Below are 25,233 nucleotides of genomic sequence, written 5' to 3'. Positions count from 1 at the left end.
TTGGTCTCGCGTTTCATCTTATAAAGATTGATTTGCTGGGTCGCAGCAAGGAATTCAAGGCTTTTGAAGACTTTCAGTTTGATTCCTAATGTAGATTTGGCTTTGATCCGTAAGAAGAATATAGCACAAAGGTGTTGCATGTGTTGAAGCGCCCTCGGTTCAGTGTGAATGTTTGTGTGCCTGCAACTGCGTGAGTATGCATTCTAATCTTTTCCGAATCTTGGTAATCTTCGCTTCTTTGTGAACTTTGTCTCATTACTTTATGTCCGGCTGAAACCATCCACATGGATTAATATTGGAGATTGTTGGCCCTCTGCCATTATCATTTGTCTATTCAAATGTGTCCTCCGTAAAATGTTAGTTGTTCGTGACTGCGTGGTTTGATGTTACTAAAATTTGGCCACAGCACGTAGATATTGTGTCTCAGCGAACGACGTGGGCGCACGAGTCTGTAGTGAAACTTCACAAGCAATTGTATTTAGTACCAGGCAACAGCAGTTCTATGGATGCATTACATCAATGTTTTAAGGAATAAATAATTTTGCCTCCAATCTCATCCAGTGTACCTATGTTACGTCTCCGTTACCTACGTCATTTACCTTTTAGTTTTCCACGTTAGCCCATCCACAGCGTTTCCATGCGCACAGGTCCAATAATTAGTGTCCCGTTTTATTTAAAACAAATGCTTTGGAATAGATCTTGTTTTCAGGAATGTTGCTGCAAGCTGCACTTATGCACACCGTTCGTGCACTCTTTACTTCATTCACTATTTGATTCACGGGAACAATGCCTGGATCATACTAACAATTACATCCCATTATTTATCAGTGACTTTCCCACGAATGTTCTTTTGTGAGTTTTTCTTATGAATAAATTAAGTACTTTTCCGACTCAGCGCAATCTCTTCTTAGTCGTGTGGCTAGAGGTGGTGGCGACCCAATCTTTTACGTTGATTTCACTGTCCGATAGCATTTTCTTATTCAAAGTGCGCGTGGCTCTTTTAGCCATCTGGATACATTCAAAGTGCGCTTAACGCTTCTTACACATAGCCATCTATTGTTCACGCTACTTACAAGGGTATCGTCAGGATTGCCCCTGGAAACTGTGATAGGAGCGCTATTATTTTCTGTCTTCTTAAATGATCTCACGGGCAGAGTGAGTAGCATTCTGAAGTTCTTTACTGATGATGCTGTGGTTTGCGGGAGGATCTCGTCGTTGAATGACCGAATGAGGGTACAAAATGACTTGGATAGAATTTCTAGTTGGTGTGACGAATGGCAGCTACCTCCAAATGAAGAAAAATGTAAGTTTATGCAGATGAGTAGGAAAAGCAATCCCTTAATGTTAAAATAGAGTGTAGTAGTGTCCTGCGTGACACACCCACATCGTTTAAATATTTGAGCCTAATGTTGCAAAGCCATATATAATGGAACGAGCATCTCAGGACTGTGGTAGTGATGGCGAATGGTAGATTTCGGTTTATTAAGAGAATTTTGAGAACGTGTGGTTCATCTGTGAAGGAGACCGCATACAGGACACCCCATCGACACATACTGCAGTACTGCTCGAACGCTTGAGATCTTCACATTAGGTCGGATTAAAGGAAGACATCGAAGCAATTCAGAGGAGGGCTGCTACATTCGTTGCGGTAGGTTCGATCAACAGGCGATACTGAAATGCTTGGTCAACTCAAATGGGATTCACTGGGGGGGGGGAACGGTTTTTTGTCTTGCGAAACAGTACTGAACAAATTTAGTGAACTGGTATTTGTGGATGACTGCAGAACGATTCTACTACCGCCAACGTAATTCTCGTGTAATAAATAAGATAAGAGATATCAGAGCTCGTACGGAGGCATATAGATAGTCGTTTATCCTTCGCTCTATTTGGGAGGGAAACAGGGAAGGAAATGACTAGTAGTGGTGCAGGGTACCCTTAGCCAAGCACCGTACGTACCTTGCGGAGTATGTACGTACGTACAGAAATCTTAAAGCTTCACGTCTAACAAAACCGGCATTACCATAGGCGAAGTTTAAAGTTCGTGCTGAGAGTTCTTTTCCTTAGGCTTATGGTGTAACTTAGAACGTTTGGTAGCAGCTGCTACACTCGCATGTGCTTCTGTATATGCGCTACTCTCCTTCGTGAAGAGTCTCCCTAAGTACATTAAGCACCCTTGAAAGTCAACCCGTCTAAAATCAAAGGGCATCAGTTAGGATTTTCATTCCTGCTACCAGGGTTCCTTTCTTTCCCATTAACATATAGTCCTGTTTTATTGTTCTGTATAACTCTGATTCTGTCCTGGAAATTATCATTAAGAAGACATCTGCTTAGGCGGGTCTGGCACTGTACTGGAAGTCCTAAAGTTGGAGTCGTTTGCAATCAATTTAAACAGATTTCCTATCAATATTCTGTATGATAAGGTTAAGTAATATAGATGGGTGGCGTTCCTTAGGCTCGCTTCAGAGCCCATGATACAATTTTAAGCGTTTCCTACCTGTATCTTTACTCGGCTGATGAGAAGATGAGTCAAAACAAGAATCATCACGTATCTTTCCGGAGCAAGAGACGGTATGTTGTGAGGTTCATTTCCTGGTCACCAGAGTGTGCACTGATCTGCTCGATTAAACTCTACGGTCTCCGCTGCGTCTCCTGAAGTAGGGCACGTGGTGTTTTTTGTGGTATCCGTCGTCGGACGGGGTCGTTAAGCTCCGCAGCGTGCTGGGCGTTATTGTAGAGGAGCAGCCAACGTGCCGACATCAAGTTTCATCCCGCCTCTCCTCTCACGCCAAACTCATCCCTAACAACACAAACACAACACTACACTGTACGTGCAAAAGCAGGCTTCGCCGTCGCAGTCACCCACATGCAGGAGGAAAGCGACGGGAAAACCATTCCCCATACAGCACTGTCGAAACTGCGAACTATCCTCATTACCCACTCAGCTACGAGTATGGTATTAACATAGACTCTGTAAGTCAGTTCATGTCTCTTTCTCCCTGTTTTATACGTGTATTTCTTTATAAGGCGTGTGTGTGTGTGTGTGTGTATATCAAAACTTAAAAGTTAATTTTCTGTAATAAACTCTTCTACAGCGCCAGACCTAATAACACCAATTTTTATGTTTGAGGTTGAGTTTAACGTTCAGTTGAGACACACAGCTCTTACTGTTATTAAGAGTTATTCGGCGACGACAGCAATCATTCTCTAGGAGTTCATCGTTTTATTATGGCAGTGCAGAGCTTAGAGCCACTTACTATACAACAGGGAACCCCTCGAGGGCGAGGTCGCAAAAGACCAATGATGTTGACGGTATTCGAGGCTCACACTTTGTCTACCACGCAACCACGATTTCGGCTACTAATTGCATCAGGGAGCAGAACTGCAGGTGCCCAATGCCAACGCCACCTAGAGGAGAGCTTCTGTGAAGTTTGGAAAGTAGGAGACGAAGTACTGGCGGAGGTAAAGCTGTGAGGACGGGGCTTGAGTCGTGCTTGGGTAGCTCAGATGGTAGAGCAATTGCCCGCGAAAGGCAAAGGTCCCGAGTGCGAGTCTCGGTCCGGCACACAGTTTTAATTTGCCAGGAAGTTTCGTATCAGCGCACACTCCGCTGCAGAGTGAAAATCACATTCTGGATACACTATGTGATCAAAAGTATCCAGACACCCCGAAAAACATACGTTTTTCATATTAGGTACATTGTGCTGCCACCTATTGCCAGGTACTCCATATCAGCAACCTCAGTAGTCATTAGTCATCGTGAGAGAGCCGAATGGGGCGCTCCGCGAAACCCACGGACTTCGAACGTGGTCAGGTGATTGGGTGTCACTTGTATCGTATGTCTGTACGCGGGATTTCCACACTCCTAAACATCTCTACGTCCACTGTTTCCGATGTGATAGTCAAGTGGAAACGTGAAGGGACACGTACAGCACAAAAGCGTACAGCCGACCTCGTCTGTTGACTGATAAGAGACCGACGACAGTTGAAGAGGATCGTAATGTGTAATAAGCAGACATCTATCCAGACCATCAAACAGGAATTCCAAACTGAATCAGAATCCACTCAAGGACTATACCAGTTATGTGGGAGGTGAGAAAACTTGGATTTCATTATCGAGCGGCTGTTCGTAAGGCACACATCACTCCAGTAAATGGCAAACGACGTCTCGTTCGCCGGCCGGAGTGGCCGAGCGGTTCTAGGCGCTACAGTCTGGAACCGAGCGACCGCTACTGTCGCAGGTTCGAATCCTGCCTCGGGCATGGATGTGTGTGATGTCCTTAGGTTAGTTAGGTTTAAGTAGTTCTAAGTTCTAGGGGACTGATGCCCTCAGAAGTTAAGTTCAATAGTGCTCAGAGCCATCTGAACCATTTTGAACGCCTCGCTTGGTGTAAGGAGCGTAAACACTGGACGATTGAACAGTGGAAAAACGCTGTGTGGAGCGATGAATCACGGTACACAATGTGGCGATCCGATGACAGAGTGTGGGTATGGTGAATGCCCGGTGAACGTCATCTGCCAGCGGGTGTAGTGCCAACAGAAAAATTCGGTGGAGTTACGGGTGGTCGTGTTTCTCATAGAAGGGGCTTGCACCCCTCGTTGTTTTGCGTTTCACTATCACAGCACACGCCTACAGTGATGTTTCAAGCACCTTCCTGCTTCCCACTGTTGAAGAGCAATTCGGGGATGGCGATTGTATCTTTCAACACGATCGAGCACGTGTTCATAATGCACAACCTGTGGCGGGAGCGGTTACACGACAATAACATCCATGTAATGGACTGGCCTACACAGAGTCCTGACCTGAATCCCTTAGAACACCTTTGGGATGTTTTGGAACGCCGAATTATTGTCAGGCCTCACCGAGCGACATCGATACCTCTCCTCAGTGGAGCACTCCGTGAAGAATGGGCAGCCACTCCCCAAGAAACCTTCGAACATCTGACTGAACGTATGCCTGCGAGACTGGAAGCTGTCATTAAGGCTAAGGGTGGGCCAACACCATATTGAATTCCAGCATTAACGATGGAGAGCGCGACGAACTTTTAAGTCATTTTCAGCCAGGTGTCCAGATACCTTTGATCACATAGTGTACCTGCCGGAGGATACTTCATGATGGGAAAGAATATGTCAGACGCAGTTTTCTAGACACTGAAGGGTTCGCCACTAGTAAGAGGTATTTTCAGTCAGTGTTACAGCATAAAATGTGCTTGTCTAAACCGGCTGTAGGTCACTCAAAGACAATAGTATCAATGTTTTTATATATATATATATATATATATATATATATATATATATATATATATATATATATATATATATATAAAGAAAAGATGTATGTTACTCTGGAAACGTTAAAATTAATAAAAAGCAGAGAGAGATAACATTCGTTAGTTCTTGTTGTTACTACGTAATCCTTTTTATAAATGTACACAAACATAATTGCAACTATAAATAACTTCATTTTTGTAGGGGATACTAATTTTGGACTTTACCTTGATTCAACCTTGATGAGCAACACTTTCTTTAAATGGGACTCTCAATATTTCGGACGTACATCTATCTTCGAATTGTCGAGAGACAACTGTGTATAGTCAAAAATCAAGTAAGTCGTGTAATGAAGACCAGAATCCTTGCAACACAAAAGTCAATGCTCAACAAATAATGACAGCATGTACTCGGGGATAAGCTTCATTGTATCCCGAAGTTTTCGAAGGCGGTGTAGTAGTAGTAGTAGTAGTAAGAGAGAGAGAGAGAGAGAGAGAGAGAGAGAGAGGGGGGAGGGGGGAGGGGGGAGGGAGAGAGAGAGAGAGAGTGAGGAAGCGAAAGAGAAAGAGGAAGTGAAAGAGAAACAAATGGGGTTCAAATGGGTCTGAGCACTATGGGACTTAACATCTGAGGTCATCAGTCCTCTAGAACATAGAACTTATTAAAACTAACTAAACTAAGGATATCACACACATCCATGCCCAAGGCAGGATTAGAACTTGCAAACATAGCAGATGCACGGTTCCAGACCTAAGCGCCTAGAACCGCACGGCCACAGCGACCGGCAAGTGAAAGAGAAAAAGGAAGAAAAAGACAAAGTGAAAGACAAAGAGGAAATAAATGAGGAGGAAATAAATGAGAAGGAGAAAGTAAAGGAGAAAGTGAAGGTGAAAGAGGAACTGAAAGAGAAACGAGAGAAAGAAAAAGAGAAACGAGAGAAAGAAAAAGAGAAACGAGAGAAAGAAAAAGAGAAAGGAGAGAAAGAAAAAGAGAAAGGAGAGAAAGAAAAAGAGAAAGGAGAGAAAGAGGGGGAGGAAGCGAAAGTGAAAAAGGGAGAGTGAGAGGTTAAGAATAGGGAGACTGGGAGTCGAAGGGAGAGGGATGCGGAGAGTCGAAGGGAGAGGGAGGCAGAGAGTCGAAGGGAGAGGGAGGCAGAGAGTCGAAGGGAGAGGGAGGCAGAGAGTCGAAGGGAGAGGGAGGCAGAGAGTCGAAGGGAGAGGGAGGCAGAGAGTCGAAGGGAGAGGGAGGCAGAGAGTCGAAGGGAGAGGGAGGCAGAGAGTCGAAGGGAGAGGGAGGCAGAGAGTCGAAGGGAGAGGGAGGCAGAGAGTCGAAGGGAGAGGGAGGCAGAGAGTCGAAGGGAGAGGGAGGCAGAGAGTCGAAGGGAGAGGGAGGCAGAGAGTCGAAGGGAGAGGGAGGCAGAGAGTCGAAGGGAGAGGGAGGCAGAGAGTCGAAGGGAGAGGGAGGCAGAGAGTCGAAGGGAGAGGGAGGCAGAGAGTCGAAGGGAGAGGGAGGCAGAGAGTCGAAGGGAGAGGGAGGCAGAGAGTCGAAGGGAGAGGGAGGCAGAGAGTCGAAGGGAGAGGGAGGCAGAGAGTCGAAGGGAGAGGGAGGCAGAGAGTCGAAGGGAGAGGGAGGCAGAGAGTCGAAGGGAGAGGGAGGCAGAGAGTCGAAGGGAGAGGGAGGCAGAGAGTCGAAGGGAGAGGGAGGCAGAGAGTCGAAGGGAGAGGGAGGCGGAGAGTCGAAGGGAGAGGGAGGCGGAGAGTCGAAGGGAGAGGGAGGCAGAGAGTCGAAGGGAGAGGGAGGCGGAGAGTCGAAGGGAGAGGGAGGCGGAGAGTCGAAGGGAGAGGGAGACGGAGAGTCGAAGGGAGAGGGAGGCGGAGAGTCGAAGGGAGAGGGAGGCAGAGAGTCGAAGGGAGAGGGAGGCGGAGAGTCGAAGGGAGAGGGAGGCGGAGAGTCGAAGGGAGAGGGAGGCGGAGAGTCGAAGGGAGAGGCAGGCGGAGAGTCGAAGGGAGAGGCAGGCGGAGAGTCGAAGGAGAGGCAGGCGGAGAGTCGAAGGAGAGGCAGGCGGAGAGTCGAAGGAGAGGCAGGCGGAGAGTCGAAGGAGAGGGAGGCGACGAAGGATCTCCAGCAAGAAGTGCAGACTGCGAAGGTGGAAACGCCCGCGATGGTGAGGTGTGCAGAGCGCAGTCAGGCTGTGCTGTAAAACCGCATGCCGTGAGCCGGTCGGCGCTCCGCGCCGCACAGTCAGGATGAACTGCTCACCCGCGCCGCCAGACAGCTCGGCGACAGCCCGCCGGCCCCACGCTGGCTGGCAGGCTGGCCGGCAGCCAGAAGACACGCGGCGGCGGCGGCGGCGGCAGCGACGGCGGCTGCGGCGACCCGTTTCACTACACGCCGCCACGACAGGCGCGCCGACAACGCCGCGCTCGCCATCTTAACACGAAATATTCTCCTCTCGCACTGGTACACTTACCAGTAACAGCTCATACGTGGCTCCACTCAGTGACTCTGCAGAGGCAATTTATGGTAAACTTAGCTAAATCAATATTATTGAGAGGTTCAATAGGAGCCGACTTTTAATGATGCCCATACGCACACTGTCTCTGCCTTGATGATTCCAGTGCTAGGGGTCTAACGGGTAAATTATACACTGTGGTGACGAGAGTCATGGGACAGCAATGCGCACATACACAGATGACGGTAGTAACGCATACACAAAGCATATAAGAGCAGTGCAGTGGGGGAGCTGTCATTTGTACTCAGGTGATTCATGTAAAAATGTTGCCGACGTGATTATGGCCGCTCGCAAGGATTCCACAGACATTGAACGAGTTGGAGCTGGACGCATGGGACGTTCCACTTCATAAATCGTTAGGGAATTCGACCTTCCGAGATCCACAGTGTCAAGAGAGTGCCGAGAATACCCAATTTCACGCGTTACCCCTCACCGCGGAAAACGAAGTAGCCGACCGCCCTCACTTAACGACCGAGAGCTGCACTGTTTGCATCGAGTCAGTATTCAGTGCTAACTGACGAGGAACACTGAGTAGAATTACCAAAGAAATCAATTTAGGACGTACGGCCATCGTATCCGCTGGTACAGGTTATGGCAGCACACGGCCGATGCGAGAGCCTTTGCAGAGAGCAGGACGTCACATGCAGCGCCTCTCCTGGGACCTAGACGACTAAAAAATTGTGGCTGGTCATATGAGTTCGGATCTCATTTGGTAAACGCTGATTACAGGGTTCGAGTGTGACGCAGACCCCACGAAGCTATGCACCCACTTTGTCAACAACGCACTGTGCAAGCTCGTGGTGGCTCCATAATGGTGTGGGAGGTGTTTACGTGGAATGGACCGTGTCCTCCGGTCCAACTGAACCGATCATTGACTGGAAATGGTTACGTTCGGCTACTTGGAAAACATTTGCCGCCATTCATGGCCTTCATGTTCCCAGACAGCGATGGAATTCTTATGGATGACAATGCACCACGTCACTGAGACACAGTTGTTCGCGATTGGCTTGAAAAACATTCTGGACAGTTCGAGCGAATGATATGACCACACAGATCGCCCCACATCAGTCCCTCCAACATTTATGAGACACAATCCATACATCAGGTCGTGCACAAAATTCTGCACTGGCAACACTTTGGCAATTTTGGACAGCTATAGAGGCAACAAAGCTCAAAATTTCTGCAACGGACTCACAAAGACCTGTTGACTCCACGCCATGTCGAGTTGCTGCACTACGCCAGGCGAAAGGAGCTCCGACACTATACTTGTAGGTCTCTCATGACTTATTACCTCAGTGTACATGCGCCGTGATCAACGTGCTTGAATTGCGAGCCGTGCGGGGTAGCGTGCGGTCTGGGGCGTCCTGTCACGGTTTGCGCGGCACACCCCATCGGAGGTTCGAGTCCTCCCTCGGGCGTGGGTGTGTGTGTGTGTTGTCCTTAGCGTTAGTTAGTTTAAGTTGGATTAAATAGTGCGTAAGCCTAGTTACCGATGACCTCAGCAGTTCGGTCCCATAGTCCTTACCACAAATTTCCAATCTGAATTGCGCCACGATTCACATTTATCACACTGACCAGCCTGTATAATTCCCCCTTCCTTCCACGGACTTGCTTCTGAAGGTCCAAGTTTTCAGTTATGATACCTACTTGAAACTGGGAAGACCTGACGATGAATTTGCAAAGTTTCTTCAGATTCGAAGAGAAATAAAGGTGCAGCACCTGTGATTTTTCGGTCGACGAAATGACACTAAGTAGTAAGACTAAATTATATAAAGCCAAACAGAGAGACAAACATTAGAGTTTAGTTCCGCATCGACGTCGAGGTCATTAGCGACGGAGCTCAGAGTTAACAAGAAACGGCAAGGAAATCGGCCACAACATTTTCTACAGAACTACCCCAGCATTCGTTGCAATCCATTTCTGGAACGATCGATAGCCGCTATTCTTCAATGCGAGTCCAGTGTTTTAATCACTGGCTGCGTCGTCTGGCAGCTTGTGCAGCAATATGAGAGTATCCTTTGACCCTTCTTTCCTTCATTCTTTCTTTCGTTGTTTCTTTCTTGAACTCTTTAGTCTGTCATCTTCAACTCCGCTAGCAGAGCCCAAACGGACGAACAGAACGCAGGAAACGGTGGAACGAGGATTCTGTAAGAACACTTTCGCACGTGAGTCTTTACGATTGTTGCAACAACTGAGTCGCCTTACCCCTTAGTTAATGAAATTAGCTTGTAGCGGTACAAGACAAGCGAGTGCAACGCTCGTTACTGTAACAGAATATAAGAGAAAAACCAAATCGCACTGATGCGAGACTAGTACGAGCAATGCTCGTTGCTATCACAAAATAATAAGTAAATTATCCTCGTAGTTGGCCACTGTGCAGAAGGACAACATCGGCACAGTAAAATGAAACAACTGAGTTTACAACAAGTTGCATTAATTTTTCTTAACGTCGCCTAACGAGGAAGAGTTGTAAGACAAGTTAAAGTATCTTGAAATTGAACCAAGTTTAAAGTAACAGTTATTTATTTTGTCTTATTATTGACATAAATCGCAGTGGATTTAACAGGAAGCAAATTTCTATGTAGTTCCAACAAAATTACAAAATGACGGCCGGCCGCTGTGACGGAGCGGTTCTAGGCGCATCAGTCCGGAATCGCGCTGGTGCTACGGTCGCACGTTCGAATCCTGCCTCGGGCATGGATGTGTGTGATGTCCTCAGGTTAGTTAGTTTTAAGTAGTTCTGAGTTCTAGGGGACTGATGACCTCAGATGTTAAGTTCCACAGTGCTCAGAGCCATTTGAACCATTTTTGACGAAAATGACGCTAACACAGTGGGGAGGTACCAATAAGTGTGGAAGACAGTATGTAGAAAGCTAGGCAGCTCGCGAAATAAAATGATACAAAAAGACGACACAAATTAGCAACGCAAGTTGGGTGACAAAGTAACCAAGTAGCGGACTGCACAGAATACAGATCGTGCTACCGCAACTGCGACACCTCTATTCCCCTAAACAATTAGCATGGTTCAAATGGCTCTGAGCACTATGGGACTTAACTTCCGAGGTCATCACTCCCCTAGAACTTAGAACTACTTAAACCCAACTAACCTGAGGACATCACACATATCCATGCCCGAGGCAGGATTCGAACCTGCGACCGTAGCGGTCGCGCGGATCCAGACTGTAGCGCCTAGAACCGCTCGGTCACTCCGGCCGGTAGTTAGCATGAGCCGATCAGCACCAGACAGCGCCCGAAGGTGATCCACCCCAGCTTTCTACTTCCAGAAAACTCGACATGTAGGGGATGACTCCACGCTGTTGTCAATGTGACGGGCGAGAACTGTTGCTAAGTTCATAAAAAAAGAGGGGGAAGGCACACGTAACGTCTCTTCTTTTGCATACAAGACGCACAATCTTAAATACGAAGCTGGTACTGGGCCAAAGCAGTGTCTCCATAATTAGTGAACCTTATGCACCAAGAACACTGTCCACAGCAACACAATATCAATGGCTGAACCAAATTTTTTGAGCAAACGCAACTGACTTTCTCACACCGGACGGACGGTGTCGCAGAATCTGACTCTTTGAAGTATCACAGCATTGACTGACAGTGGGTGCAGATACCTGCCCGGGCATTTAACAGTTGCGAAGTGGGTCACTTTTCAAAGTTCTCTGAAATTGCTCGTATCCCCAGGAGGAGGCCCTCTTGACCTAATGAGATATGCAGGCTGTCTTCTGCCGGAAAAAAAAGAAACCACTACAGGGAAGTTTCAACTGTCACACTCAGTATGGCGAGTGAAAGGCTGCCTTTCCAAACACACTTCTCTAGTATTCTCGCTAAAATAATTGCGAAATAAAGGTATAAAATTAATTAATATCGCACAGTAGTATATGTCAGTAACGTCAGACTGTAATCAAGTGTCATGGGATCCAGTCGTCTACTTACTATATTTCCATTCTACACTACTAGAAATTGAAATAAGAACACCGTGAATTCATTGTCCCAGGAAGGGGAAACTTTATTGACACATTCCTGGGGTCAGATACATCACATGATCACACTGACAGAACCACAGGCACATAGACACAGGCAACAGAGCATGCACAATGTCGGCACTAGTACAGTGTATATCCACCTTTCGCAGCAATGCAGGCTGCTATTCTCCCATGGAGACGATCGTAGAGATGCTGGATGTAGTCCTGTGGAACGGCTTGCCATGCCATTTCCACCTGGCGCCTCAGTTGGACCAGCGTTCGTGCTGGACGTGCAGACCGCGTGAGACGACGCTTCATCCAGTCCCAAACATGCTCAATGGGGCACAGATCCGGAGATCTTGCTGGCCAGGGTAGTTGACTTACACCTTCTAGAGCACGTTGGGTGGCACGGGATACATGCGGACGAGCATTGTCCTGTTGGAACAGCAAGTTCCCTTGCCGGTCTAGGAATGGTAGAACGATGGGTTCGATGACGGTTTGGATGTACCGTGCACTATTCAGTGTCCCCTCGACGATCACCAGTGGTGTACGGCCAGTGTAGGAGATCGCTCCCCACACCATGATGCCGGGTGATGGCCCTGTGTGCCTCGGTCGTATGCAGTCCTGATTGTGGCGCTCACCTGCACGGCGCCAAACACGCATACGACCATCATTGGCACCAAGGCAGAAGCGACTCTCATCGCTGAAGACGACACGTCTCCATTCGTCCCTCCATTCACGCCTGTCGCGACACCACTGGAGGCGGGCTGCACGATGTTGGGGCGTGAGCGGAAGACGGCCTAACGGTGTGCGGGACCGTAGCCCAGCTTCATGGAGACGGTTGCGAATGGTCCTCGCCGATACCCCAGGAGCAACAGTGTCCCTAATTTGCTGGGAAGTGGCGGTGCGGTCCCCTACGGCACTGCGTAGGATCCTACGGTCTTGGCGTGCATCCGTGCTTCGCTGCGGTCCGGTCCCAGGTCGACGGGCACGTGCACCTTCCGCCGACCACTGGCGACAACATCGATGTACTGTGGAGACCTCACGCCCCACGTGTTGAGCAATTCGGCGGTACGTCCACCCGGCCTCCCGCATGCCCACTATACGCCCTCGCTCAAAGTACGTCAACTGCACATACGGTTCACGTCCACGCTGTCGCGGCATGCTACCAGTGTTAAAGACTGCGATGGAGCTCCGTATGCCACGGCAAACTGGCTGACACTGACGGCGGCGGTGCACAAATGCTGCGCAGCTAGCGCCATTCGACGGCCAACACCGCGGTTCCTTGTGTGTCCGCTGTTCCGTGCGTGTGATCATTGCTTGTACAGCCCTCTCGCAGTGTCCGGAGCAAGTATGGTGGGTCTGACACACCGGTGTCAATGTGTTCTTTTTTCCATTTCCAGGAGTGTATATACAGAAAACAAAGCTCAAATTCTATAATAATATGGTGGTACAGCACTTTTACAGAAGGCTGAAGGGAGATAAAAGTGGAGTTCAAGCATTCGAAGTGCAATTTCTTCCATCAGTTGCCATATTTCCCAACAACTTACTAACCATGCGATCTCCCTGCTCACAAAACGCTTGCAACTTTCGGCAACCAATTACATGTAAAAGCGTTTGACTCAGTGCCACAGCTGTGTTTTTCATCAAAAGTATTATCATATTCGATATTTGGGGGTGGATTCAGGATTTTTTTTTGTAGGATAGACGCAGCATGTATCTTGGATGGAGAGTTATCGTTAGATGTACAACTAACTTCGACCGTGCCACAGGGAAGCGTATGGGACCCTTGCTGTCCATGTGATCTACTAATGACCTTGCGGAAAGTATTAATAGTAGCCTCGGATTTTCTGCAGATGACTCAGTTGTCTACAGTGGCGAACTGTCTGAAAGAAGCTGCATAAACATTCAATCAGATCTTGATAAGATTTCAATGTGGTGCAAAGACTGCTTTAAATGTTCAGAAATGTAATTCTGTGCACTTCACAAAACTAGAAAACGTAGTACACTACTGGCCTTTAAAATTGCTACATCTGAAATGTAACGTCCACTGTTCAAAGCGCCGTCAATGCGAACAAGATGTGACCAAGACGTGTAACCAATGGCACCCCATACCATCACGCCGGGTGATACGCCAGTATGGCGATGACGAATACACGCTTCCAATGTGCGTTCATCGCCATTTCGACAAACAAAATGGTTCGAATGGCTCTGAGCACTATGGGACTTAACAGCTGTGGTCATCAGTCCCCTAGAACTTAGAACTACTTAAACCTAACTAACCTAAGAACATCACACACATCCATGCCCGAGGCAGGATTCGAACCTGCGACCGTAGCAGTCGCGCGGTTCCGGACTGCGCGCCTAGAACCGCTAGACCACCGCGGCCGCCAGTTTCGTCAAACACGGATGCGACCATCATGATGCTGTAAACAGTACCTGGATTCATCCGAAAATATGACATTTTGCCATTCCTGCACCCAGGTTCGTTGTTGAGAACACCATCGCAGGCGTTCCCGTCTGTGATGCAGCGTCAAGGGTAACCGCAGCCATGGTCTCCGAGCTGATAGTCCATGCTGCTGCAAACGTCGTCGAACTGTTCGTGCAGATGGTTTTTGTCTTGCAAACGTCCCTATCTGTTGACTCAGGGATCGAGACGTGGCTGCACGATCCGTTACAGCCATGCAGATAAGATGTCTGTCATCTCGACTGCTAGTGATACGAGGCCGTTGGGATCCAGCACGGCGTTCCGTATTATCCTCTTGAACCCACCGATTCCACATTCTGCTAACAGTCATTGGATCTCGACCAAAACGAGCAGCAGTGTCGCGATACGATAAACCGCAATCGCGATAGGCTACAATCCGAAGTCGGAAACGCGATGGTACGCATTTCTGCTCCTTATCTAGGTATCACAAAAACGTATCACCAGGCAACGCCGGTCAACTGCTGTTTGTGTATGAGAAATCGGTTGGAAACTTTCTTCATGTCAGCACGTTGTAGGTGTCGCCACCGGCGTCAACCTTGTGTGAATGCTCTGAAAAGTTAATCATTTGCGTATCACAGCATCTTCTTCCTGTCGGTTAGATTTCGCGTCTGTAGCACGTCATCTTCGTGGTGTAGCAATTTTAATGGCCAGTAGTGTATAACATCAGTGAGTCGAAGTTGGAAAAGGCTAACTTGCACGAGTACCTGGATGTAATATTGTGTAGGGTTATGAAATGGAACGATCACAAAGGCTCATTCGGGGTAAAGCAGATGGTGGACTTCGGTTTATTGGTAGAACACTGGAAAAATGCTATCAGTTTACAAAGCAGACTGTTTACAACAACTCTTGCGATCCATTCTGGAATACTTTTGCAATATGTGGGACCCATACCAAATAGGACTATCAGGGGATACCGAAAGCATACAGAGAAAGGCAGTACGAATAGTCACAGGTTTGTTTGATCTGTGGGAGAATGTCTGCGTCGCTGAAGTAACTGAAGTTCGAGATTCTTTAAGATAGATGTAAGCTATCGCTGGGAAGCCTACTTACTAATATTCAAGACCGAGCTTTAAATAATGATTCTAGGAGTATTCTACAACCACGTACTTACCGTTCATACAGGGGCCGTGAGGACAAGATTGGAATAGTTATATAGACTGCACAGATGCACTTGAACAATCATTTTTCATTTCAATATGTGAATGGAATGGGAGGAAACCCTAATAATTGGTGCCCTCTTCAGAGTGGCAGAACCTTTTAAGGGGCATTTTCTGAGCAGCATGCGACCTCTCACTGAGCGATGTAACAGCTTTGATCAGACCGCAGCTGGCCGGCTTAGTGGATTGCGTTGTGTTACTACTTCCCGGTCGCACAACTGCTGTGCCCGCTGTATAAGGCGAACTTTCACCTGTCCGGTACTTATTCTACTACGGAAAGACTACTTCTTGCTTGTTCCCTGCCTGACGCGAGCAAAAGTTTTGTCCATCTGCAGCAGCTTGCAGTTAAAGCTCTCAGCAGATATGGCAACAATTAAAACCACTGAGGAGGTAGCTCAAACACTGTATAAAAGTCGCTAAACCAAAACCATACTAGTTGCATGTACAAACCTCCACCACTCGTAATAAATATTTTTAAATTTACGCCACCTACCAGTCAAAGCTACCTGATTTTATTTATTCATCAAGTCTGTTTTTCGATTCCTGATTGAAGGAGAATTTCCAAAAACACAAAATACGGTGAAATTTTATCTGGTTTCTCTATATCAGTTTTTTGTTAACAGTGTAAACTGTCTTTTTATCTGCAAGAAACGAACAGATCTGAGGTGCGATTGTAACAATATTATAAAACTGATGTACTCATTTAGACTCTGTAGCGTGACGATAATTAAAGACTCTTAAGTGTTGGTTTTGCCGTGGTTCGAGACAAGAAATATTCCGAAATAGACAATGAAAAGGCTTGTAAAGAAAACTGAAGAGAACAAATACGGGAGAACGTGGAGAATTAGAGTTGTGGCTGTAAATATTATGTCAGTTCATTTCGAAGATCAGCAGCAGCAGCCATTTGGTATCCACTCCCGGATAGAGCTCCCACTGAAATCTCTCATACGTGACAGAGTAGAACCACTGAAGTCACCCGAATCTGTCATTAAATAGTCGTCCCGCTATTTTCTTACTTCTCGACATTCGCCAGAAATTGAAAGTTGCTCTCTCATATCCCTCGGTTCATTTTGGTAGACTATCTGCGTGAAGATTACAGTATTCGTGACAAAATGATGGCAGTTCGCGTGTGTTGCATTAAGACATGTTACGGCTTAGTTTTAACACTTTCAGTATCCAAAAGCTTTCTCTAGGGTAGATAAGTGTTGTGGTACCGTGTGACATCTTTATGCGACTCTTCTCTCCATTTATATGTCTCTCTATCCTGAAGAATTTTGATGGAAGCTAGCGCACTGGTAGGCATTTTCTTTAGGTACAGTAAGCTGAATGATATGCCATACATCTGCCCACTCGCTTTCACAACGTTAACTGTATGTTCAACATATTTTACCATAGTGTACATTTGGCATACACTATTTTAAAATTTGAAGTCTGCCTGATTGTGACAAACCATCAAGACAGTTGCATCATAATACTAATTTTAGCAGCTTTTGCGAAGTATTGTGAATATTTGAAGTAACTGGTGCAAGTATCTGTCCAAATTACGAGCTTCTGAGTTACAGAATTTTTTGCAACAGTTATCTGCAGGGGTATACAGTGTATGTAGTTGTTAAATTAAATCTAAACAAACCGTAATACTATGTGAAATAATGTCAAATGTATTTAGTTTAAAAAACTTCATGTAATGGCACCACAACAACGAGTAGTAGCATTCAGCAAATTAAAGTTACAATACGTGTTGCAAGATTACGTTAAACAAGGGAGATATATTTAGGAGGCAATCAAATGAAAAGGGTAGAGATAAAAAAAACATACGTAAACTGTTTATTATTTTAAAGGTGATCACCGTAACGATTGATACATTTATCCCACTATGACACAAGAAACTCAGTGCCTTCATGGAAAACTGTTTGCCGTTGTCTACGGAACCACGTTTGTACTGAGGCAAATCGAAGGCCACGAATGTCTTTATTTTGAAGGCCTCAAATATAAGGAAATCGCATTGGAAGAGAGGATACGTAATTAAGGGCTTCGCAACGGAACCTCTGCAGTGTACTCGAACCAACCTTGGCAACAAGTGGGTGGCCATTATTCTGCAACAATATGATACAGATCAACGGTCCTGGGCGTTTGGACTTCACGGCGCGCTTCAGTTTTTGCAAGCGTCCACGTTCCTCTGTGCGTTAATTGTGGCGTCATGTTACAGGAAGTCAATGAGCAGCGGGCTAACGGTTCAAATGGCTCTGAGCACTATGGGACTTAACATCTGAGGTCATCAGTCCCCTAGAACTTAGAACTACTTAAACCTAACTAACCTAAGGACATCACACACATCCATGCCCGAGGCAGGATTCGAACCTGCGACCATAGCGGACACGCGGTTCCAGACTATAGAGCCTATAACCGCACGGCCACTCCGGCCGGCCGCGGGCTGACGGACGACATCGTTCTGTTGCGGGTTAATGCCCGCACAGATGTTGCCGAGGTAGTTTCGACTACGGTGCCGACGTTTGTGTGGGAGGCCTTTACACGTTCTACAAGCAGTCCCGATATATCCCCACGTGATTTAAATTTTTTGGGATCATTAATTTCGGACAGATGTGTCCGTTTTCAAACCATCCGTTCTGTAAGTGTGACAAATACAGGCGATAGCATGCTGCTGTTAAGTCGGCCATATACTGCTTTGATTACTCCAGGGGCTGTTTGTCTACATGGGCTACCGGCTGTATTTGTCGCACTTATAGCGAGCACTCCGTCTTCAGGCCACAAGTGGCCCATCGGGACAATCCGACACCCGTCTCATCCTCAGCTCAGGTTTCAGATAGGTGGGGCGTGTCTCCCAGTCGTTATGATGGTTTTCTTTGACCGGAGCCGCTGCTATTCTGTCGAGTAGCTCCTCAATTGGCATCACGAGGCTGAGTGCATCCCGAAAAATGGCAACAGAGCATGGCGGGCCAGATGGTCACCCACCCAAGTGCCGGCCACGCCCCACAGCGCTTAACCTCGGTGATCTTACGGGAACCGGTGTATCCACTGCGGCAAGGCCGTTACAGCATGGATGGTTTGAAAACGGACACAGGTGGAACTTGTTACCATCAAGAAATAAAAATTAGATACTTCTGAATGCAACTTATGGCGAAGCTTCAACCATTTGTTTCAATTACAAGACAAGTTGCGGTCCTTTTATTCAGGTGCAGTGTGCTGCTAGTTCGTAAGATGTAGTTCCTTTTTCTGCACCTCTCTCTTGTGTGTATCATGTACATGTAAGCATACTGTAATATAGCTGCCTATCCTGCGTCAGTATTATTACTCGTCTCTGTGGAGCGCACAGAGAACAGTTGTCGAAAGTCCTGGCTCAGCTTCCGCGCCCTGTGTGTGTGTGTGTGTGTGTGTGTGTGTGTGTGTGTGTGTGTGTGTGTGTGTGTTGTTGTTGTTGTTGTTGTTGTTGTTGTTTATGTTTAGGGTCACGTGCAGTGCCGACATCGTAGCTGGAAAGCGCAAACTGCGGTATTTTGATGAGCTAATTAACATCTTTACCACGGAAGTTATGTACACTGCTGGCCACCGTAAATGCAACACCCTGAAGGAAGCATCCGAATCAAGTGAAATTTACACCATGAGTTTGCAGCGATGAGATATGCAACTGATTAGAATTTCAGCGCAGACGCACATCACGCGCGCCTGCGGCGCCACCTCATAGCGCCATTTAAGGCTTGGCGATTTCGACTAATGTACGTTCGGCACGTGTGTTTACCTTGTGGTTGTTTCACAAGACGATCAGTTATGCCTCGTAGACAACAGCGAACATCCGAGTTCGACAGAGGAAGGATAGTGGCTTACCGAGATTGTGGATTATCATACAGAGAAACCGCTAGTCGTGTTGGACGAAACCAAACAACTGTAATGCGGATATGCGACCGTTGGATGCAGGAGGGTACGACGGGCCGACGTGGTCGATCGCATTCACCTCGGTGCACCACTGCACGTGCTGATAGGCAAATTGTGCGCATGGCAGTGACGGATCGCTCAGTGACATCCCGAACCATAGCACAGCACATTGCGTCTGTAACGCATCATCCAGTGTCTGCGCGTACCATTCGACGCCGTTTACAGCAGAGTGGTCTGTCCGCAAGACGTCCATTGCTTCGTCTACCATTGACGCAGAACCACAGACGTCTCCGTCGCCAATGGTGTGATGACAGACGGATGTGGACGGCAGAATGGAATGACGTTGTCTTTACTGACGAGGCACGGTTCTGTCTGCAGCACCACGATGGTCGGATTCGAGTGTGGAGACACCGTGGAGAGAGGATGCTGGACAGCTGCATTATGCACCGCCACACTGGTCTTGCACCGGGTATTATGGTATGGGGCGGTATTGGATATTACTCTCGCACGCCTCTAGTACGCATTGCCGGTACTTTAAATAGCCGGCGCTACATATCCGAGGTGCTGGAGCCAGTTGTCCTTCCTTACCTTCAGGGCTCGGCCACAGCCATATTTCAACAGGATAATGCGCGACCACACGTGGCACGCATTGTCCAAAGGTTCTTCGTCAATAACCAGATTGAATTGCTTCCCTGGCCGGCTCGCTCTCCGGATCTTTCGCCGATAGAAAACATGTGGTCCATGGTTGCTCAACGAGTGACCCAGATTACATCCCCAGCTGCCACACCAGATGATCTTTGGCAACGTGTGGAAGCTGCTTGGGCTGATGTACCCCAGGAACACATCCAACGTCTCTTTGACTCAATGCCGAGACGTGTGGCAGCGGTGATCTCCAACAATGGCGGCTACTCTGGCTACTGATTCTGGCAGGAACCACATGTCACAGACGTCTGTAAACGTAATAATTCGATACTTGGTCAACATGTTATCTACAAAACAAATTTTGTTGTGCTACCTCTTGTCTTTCTTGGTGTTGTATTTACGGTGGCCAGCAGTGTATTTTACATGTGTGTAGGCGGCTCAGTATGTGTTACACTGATGAGCCAAAAAGCTTGTACACCTGCCTAATATCATGTAGGGTCCCCGCGAGCACGCAGAAATGCTGCAACACGACGTGGCGTGGACTCGACTAATGACTGAAGTAGAACTGGAGGGAACTGACACCATGTATCCTGCAAGGCTATCAGTAAGAGTACGGGGGGGGGGGGGGGGGGGGGGTAGAGATCTCTTCTGAACTGCACGTTGCAAGGCATCCCACATATGCTCTGGAGAGTTTGGTGGCAATCGGAAGTGTTTAAGCTCAGAAGAGTGTTCCTGGAGTCACTCTGTACCAGTTCTGGACTTTTTGGGTGCCGCACTGTCCTGCTGGTATTGTCCATGTCCGTCTGAATGCTCCATGGACATGAAGGGATGCACCGGATACTTACATGCGTGTCACCTGTCAGTCGCATCTACACGTATCAGGAGTCCCGTATCACTCCAACTGCACACGCCGCACACCATTCCAGAGCTTCCACCAGCTCGAATAGTCCCCTGCTGACATGCCCAGTGTCCATAGATTTATGAGGTTGTGTCACTACCCCTGCACGTCCATCCGCTCGATACAATTGGAAACGAGACTCATCCGACCAGACAACATGTTTCCAGTCATCAACAATCAACGAAAGTCCAATGTCGGTGTTGACGGGCCCAGGCGAGGCGTAAAGCATTGTGTCGTGCAGTCATCAAGCGTACACAAGTGGGCCTTCGGCTCCGAAAGCCCAAATCTATGATGTTTCGTTGAATGGTTCGCATGCTGACATTTGTCGATGACCAGCACTGAAATCTGCAGAACGATTCTCTTCAGTCGTCGTTGGTCTCGTGGTTGCAGGATCTTCTTCCGGCCGCAGCGATGTCGGAGATTTGATGTTTTACCGGATTCCTGATATTCACGGTGCACTCGTGAAATGGTCGTACGGGAAAATCCCCACTTCATCGCTGTCTCGGAGATGCTGTGTTCCATCACTTGTGCGCCGACTATAACACCACGTTCAAAGTCGCTAAAATCTTGATAACCTGCAATTGTAGCAGCAGCAACCAATCTAACAACTGCCCCTTGTACTTGTCTTATATAGTCGTTGCCAACCGCCGCGCCGTATTCTGCTTGTTTACATATCTCTTTATTCGAAGACGCATGCGAATAAGTGTTTCTTTGGCGCTTCGGTATATTTCATATCGTCACAAATTGTCCCACCCAAGTATTTGTATGACTTCAGTGATTCCAGTTTTAAGTCATTCACACTGTAGTCATACGACGCTAGTGTACTGCATTTTTTGAGGAGCAGAATCTTACATTCCTATAAATTTGTGCAGATTTTTTCAGGTACATCATTACAGATAGCTGCATCATCTGCAACAGCTAGTTCTCTATCTGTAACGACTTCCACTCTAGTGCTCTATCTCCAACGACTTCCACTTCGGCGAAAGTAGTTAGAGACTGAATTTCTGTCGGACTCTGATGACAGCAGTCAACCCGAGTGTTTTATTAGGACGGCAGTAGGTTTCATTTTTACCTTGCAACTATCAGATAAGTACATTTTAGTCTCGAACAGTTGCTTTTGTGTGAGTGCACCCGAAATCTGCTGCCATCTAACGAATATTACAGGATTTTAGCTTTAGCTGGAGCGGCAAGAGGACAACCGACGAACGGAAACGCTTATGCGAGCGGTTATAAAATAGACAATCCACATGCCTTTGTTTTACATAACTTTGTGTAGCAACCACTAAGAGAATTTTTGTTATTTTCAACGCCTGGCGTGTTTTACTCTCCTACACAAGTCAAAGTGATTCCACGTGGCAAGTTCAATAAGTAATGCAACACATTTTTTTCTGAAAGCAGATTGGTTTTATTCACGATTTGATTATGCCATATCACTCCCCACTCACCTGGCTACGAAACCCAATTTCTCAACACAATCTGCGTTCAATGCGACGGCCTTAGGCCACCTTACTGAAAAGACCTGTATGCCCGCATCGTACTACTCTACAGGTCGATGTAGGTGCCGACGTTTCACTGCATCAATAACTTCCCCATCATCCACATACTGCCTCACTTGGAGCGCAACCTTCGTTGGGACAAACAGATGGAAGTCGGAACGTGTGAGATCCGGGCTGTAGAATGTATGAGGAATAACAGTCCAATCAAATTTTGAGAGCTCCACTCGCGTGCGCAGACTTGTCCGAGGCCATGAGTTGTCATGGAAAAGGATAAGTACGTTTGCGTTTTTGTGGTGACGATCACTCTGAAGTCGTTTCTTCAATTTCCTGAGGGTAGCACAGCTGTGTCCGGTCGACCGGCACGCGAGAGATGTAACAAGGCTTGTGCGACCTTGTTGTCATGACGACAGATACGTCGCCCAACGATTCACTGTGCTTTTGTTCACTGCCAGGTCCCCATAGACATTCTATTAGCGCCTATGAACGTCTCTTCCAAGTTCTTTGCTGTTTTAAACAGAATTATAATCTCATCAATAACGTAGAACTTTTGTTCATTCTCGAAATATCTCCTTAAGTTCATTCCCGGCTTGCTCTAAGTACAAACTGACTAAATCGCAGCAAAAAATCCTAAAGATATGGGAGGGATAAGAGAGTCAGGTAGCCAGGATTCAGTCGCCGCGTCCCCTCCCGCCAGGCGTCCAGGCCACAGGTGCAGCTAGCCAGCGCCAGCCTAACGGAATGTTGCCACCTGTGCTGTGTGTGTGTGTGTGTGTGTGTGTGTGTGTGTGTGTGTGTTGTCAGCCTCCAAACGACTCCGCGCTCCCGTCTCACCGGATCCACACCACACTTTTCCACATGCGTGCTCACACGCCACAGTATCAGAGCGCGTTTCAACATTCCGATCTCTCCCATATTAAGGGCTTTCTTGGCTCTTCAGGAACGACTTATGCTCCTCTAACGTGTTTCTACTTTATATACCCTGATTAAAATTACTTGTCAGTTGACACTTCACGCACTGGAACTTATTTCCTCCAATCACAGTGTTCAAAGATCACACCCGAACTGTTCGCCGTTGCCGAACTGCTACAACAAATGGTGACACTTCCAATTCCATGTCTGGTTTTACACACACACACACACACACACACGTCTCATAAAAAAAAAGGTTCAAATGGCTCTGAGCACTATGGGACTTAACATCTGAGGTCATCAGTCCCCTAGAATTTAGAACTACTTAAACGTAACAAACCGAAGGACATCACACACATCCATGCCCGAGGCAGGATTCTAACCTGCGACCGTAGCAGTCGCACGGATCCGGACTGAAGCGTCTAGAAGTGCTCGGCCACCGCGGCCGGCTTCGCTTTTAGGGCTGAAAGTGAAATTTTCGTTACTTTTTGTTTGATGACGATCCTCAGATTCAAGTACTGAAATTTATTCCTGTAATAGGTATAGATGAACTACCTAAACGGACATTCCCAAATTTATGCCAGACCTGGAGTCGAACTATTTCAAATAGGTAGGTGTGTGACATGTCGAAGTTTGTATACGAAAATGGTATCTCTTCTTTCGGACATGTCCGAAAGAACAGACAACATCCTCATATAGATAAGGCTTTCCGGCCACTGATCCCCTTTAGTGCGGATGCACTCACATTGCCTGAACTCTTACAGGAATCGGTAGATTGACTGCTGCGAGTAAAGAGTATAGTGGACAGGGGCACTACAAATGTAGTGTGTTGAAAAAGTCCATGCAGTCGCAGTATCCTCTGTGTCCTCGGTAGCTCAGGTAGAGGGTCTGCCATTTAAGCAGGGGATCCCGGGTTCGAGTCCCTGTCGGGGCACACAATTTCAACTGTCCTCATTGATATTTATCAACGCCTGTAAGCAGCTAAAGGTCTGGATTTCATTGCAATTTTATTACGGAAGTTTGGGTCGTTCTGCGGAACGTAATCAGATAGTGTAAGTGGTGAAGTGACCGTTCGCGATAAGCGGGAAATGCGATTCGAGTTGCTTTAGGTAATACATCTAAGCCTGTTACAGGTGAGGTGAATTTCAGGAATAAATTTCAACTGAAATTTTTGTTCTGTGGTTTGTTCGTAGACGTCAGCTTTCATCACCATGTACAAAGCGATCGTGATTAATAGATCTGCCGCAGGCTCTTGACCGCCTTTGTCTCAGATACATTGCATATCACTAAATTGTGGATACCTCAAGACAAGACCGCAAAATCAAGGCTACAAAACACGTCATCTGCCGCAGTTGAGTCACTCGTCGCTTTAAATCAGCTGTATGGCGTTCCCGTTATACCTGACGGCAGTCGCTTCGAACACAGCTCCGCGTTACGTGTAACAGCACTTCAGCACTGGTAAAGTAGCCCGCCGTGTTTGCGTGTCGCGTTCAACCGAACGACAGCCGATGTCTCAAATTGTCAACACTGTAGCGACGAGTGGCAGATGTTAAGTAATTGTAATGGAACTACGCGCTTTATGTCCTTGTCACTCAACCAAAACCCACAGCAAGACCGTATCTACCAGAGTGTAGCATATTACTATGGTAGTCCAGTAGTAGGTCTACTATTTCTAAAACTAGCCATAATTCGCTTGGTAGACATATTTGTGAAATAAAGGGGCACAACGACGAATTTTTACTGTATGTTGCAAAATGAACTTTCGCTCTGTTCGGATTGTGCACTGTTTTTAAACTTCCAGAGAGACTGAAACCGAATGCTGGACTGGGATTCGAAACCGGAACGGCTCCATTTGTCGGAAATGCTCTTACCGGCTAAGAGATCCACACTCAGACACAGGTCCGCCGCTCAGCTTGGGACTTGGACAATATCGTGCATGGAATTTGTAGTAACTAAGAAATCATAATAAATTATTCATTTATTATTTGAAAGTGAGACTAAAAA

Source organism: Schistocerca nitens, chromosome 4, assembly GCF_023898315.1.
Source record: "Schistocerca nitens isolate TAMUIC-IGC-003100 chromosome 4, iqSchNite1.1, whole genome shotgun sequence".
Classification (NCBI taxonomy): Eukaryota; Metazoa; Arthropoda; class Insecta; order Orthoptera; family Acrididae; genus Schistocerca; species Schistocerca nitens.
This window is presented reverse-complemented; position numbering follows the sequence as displayed.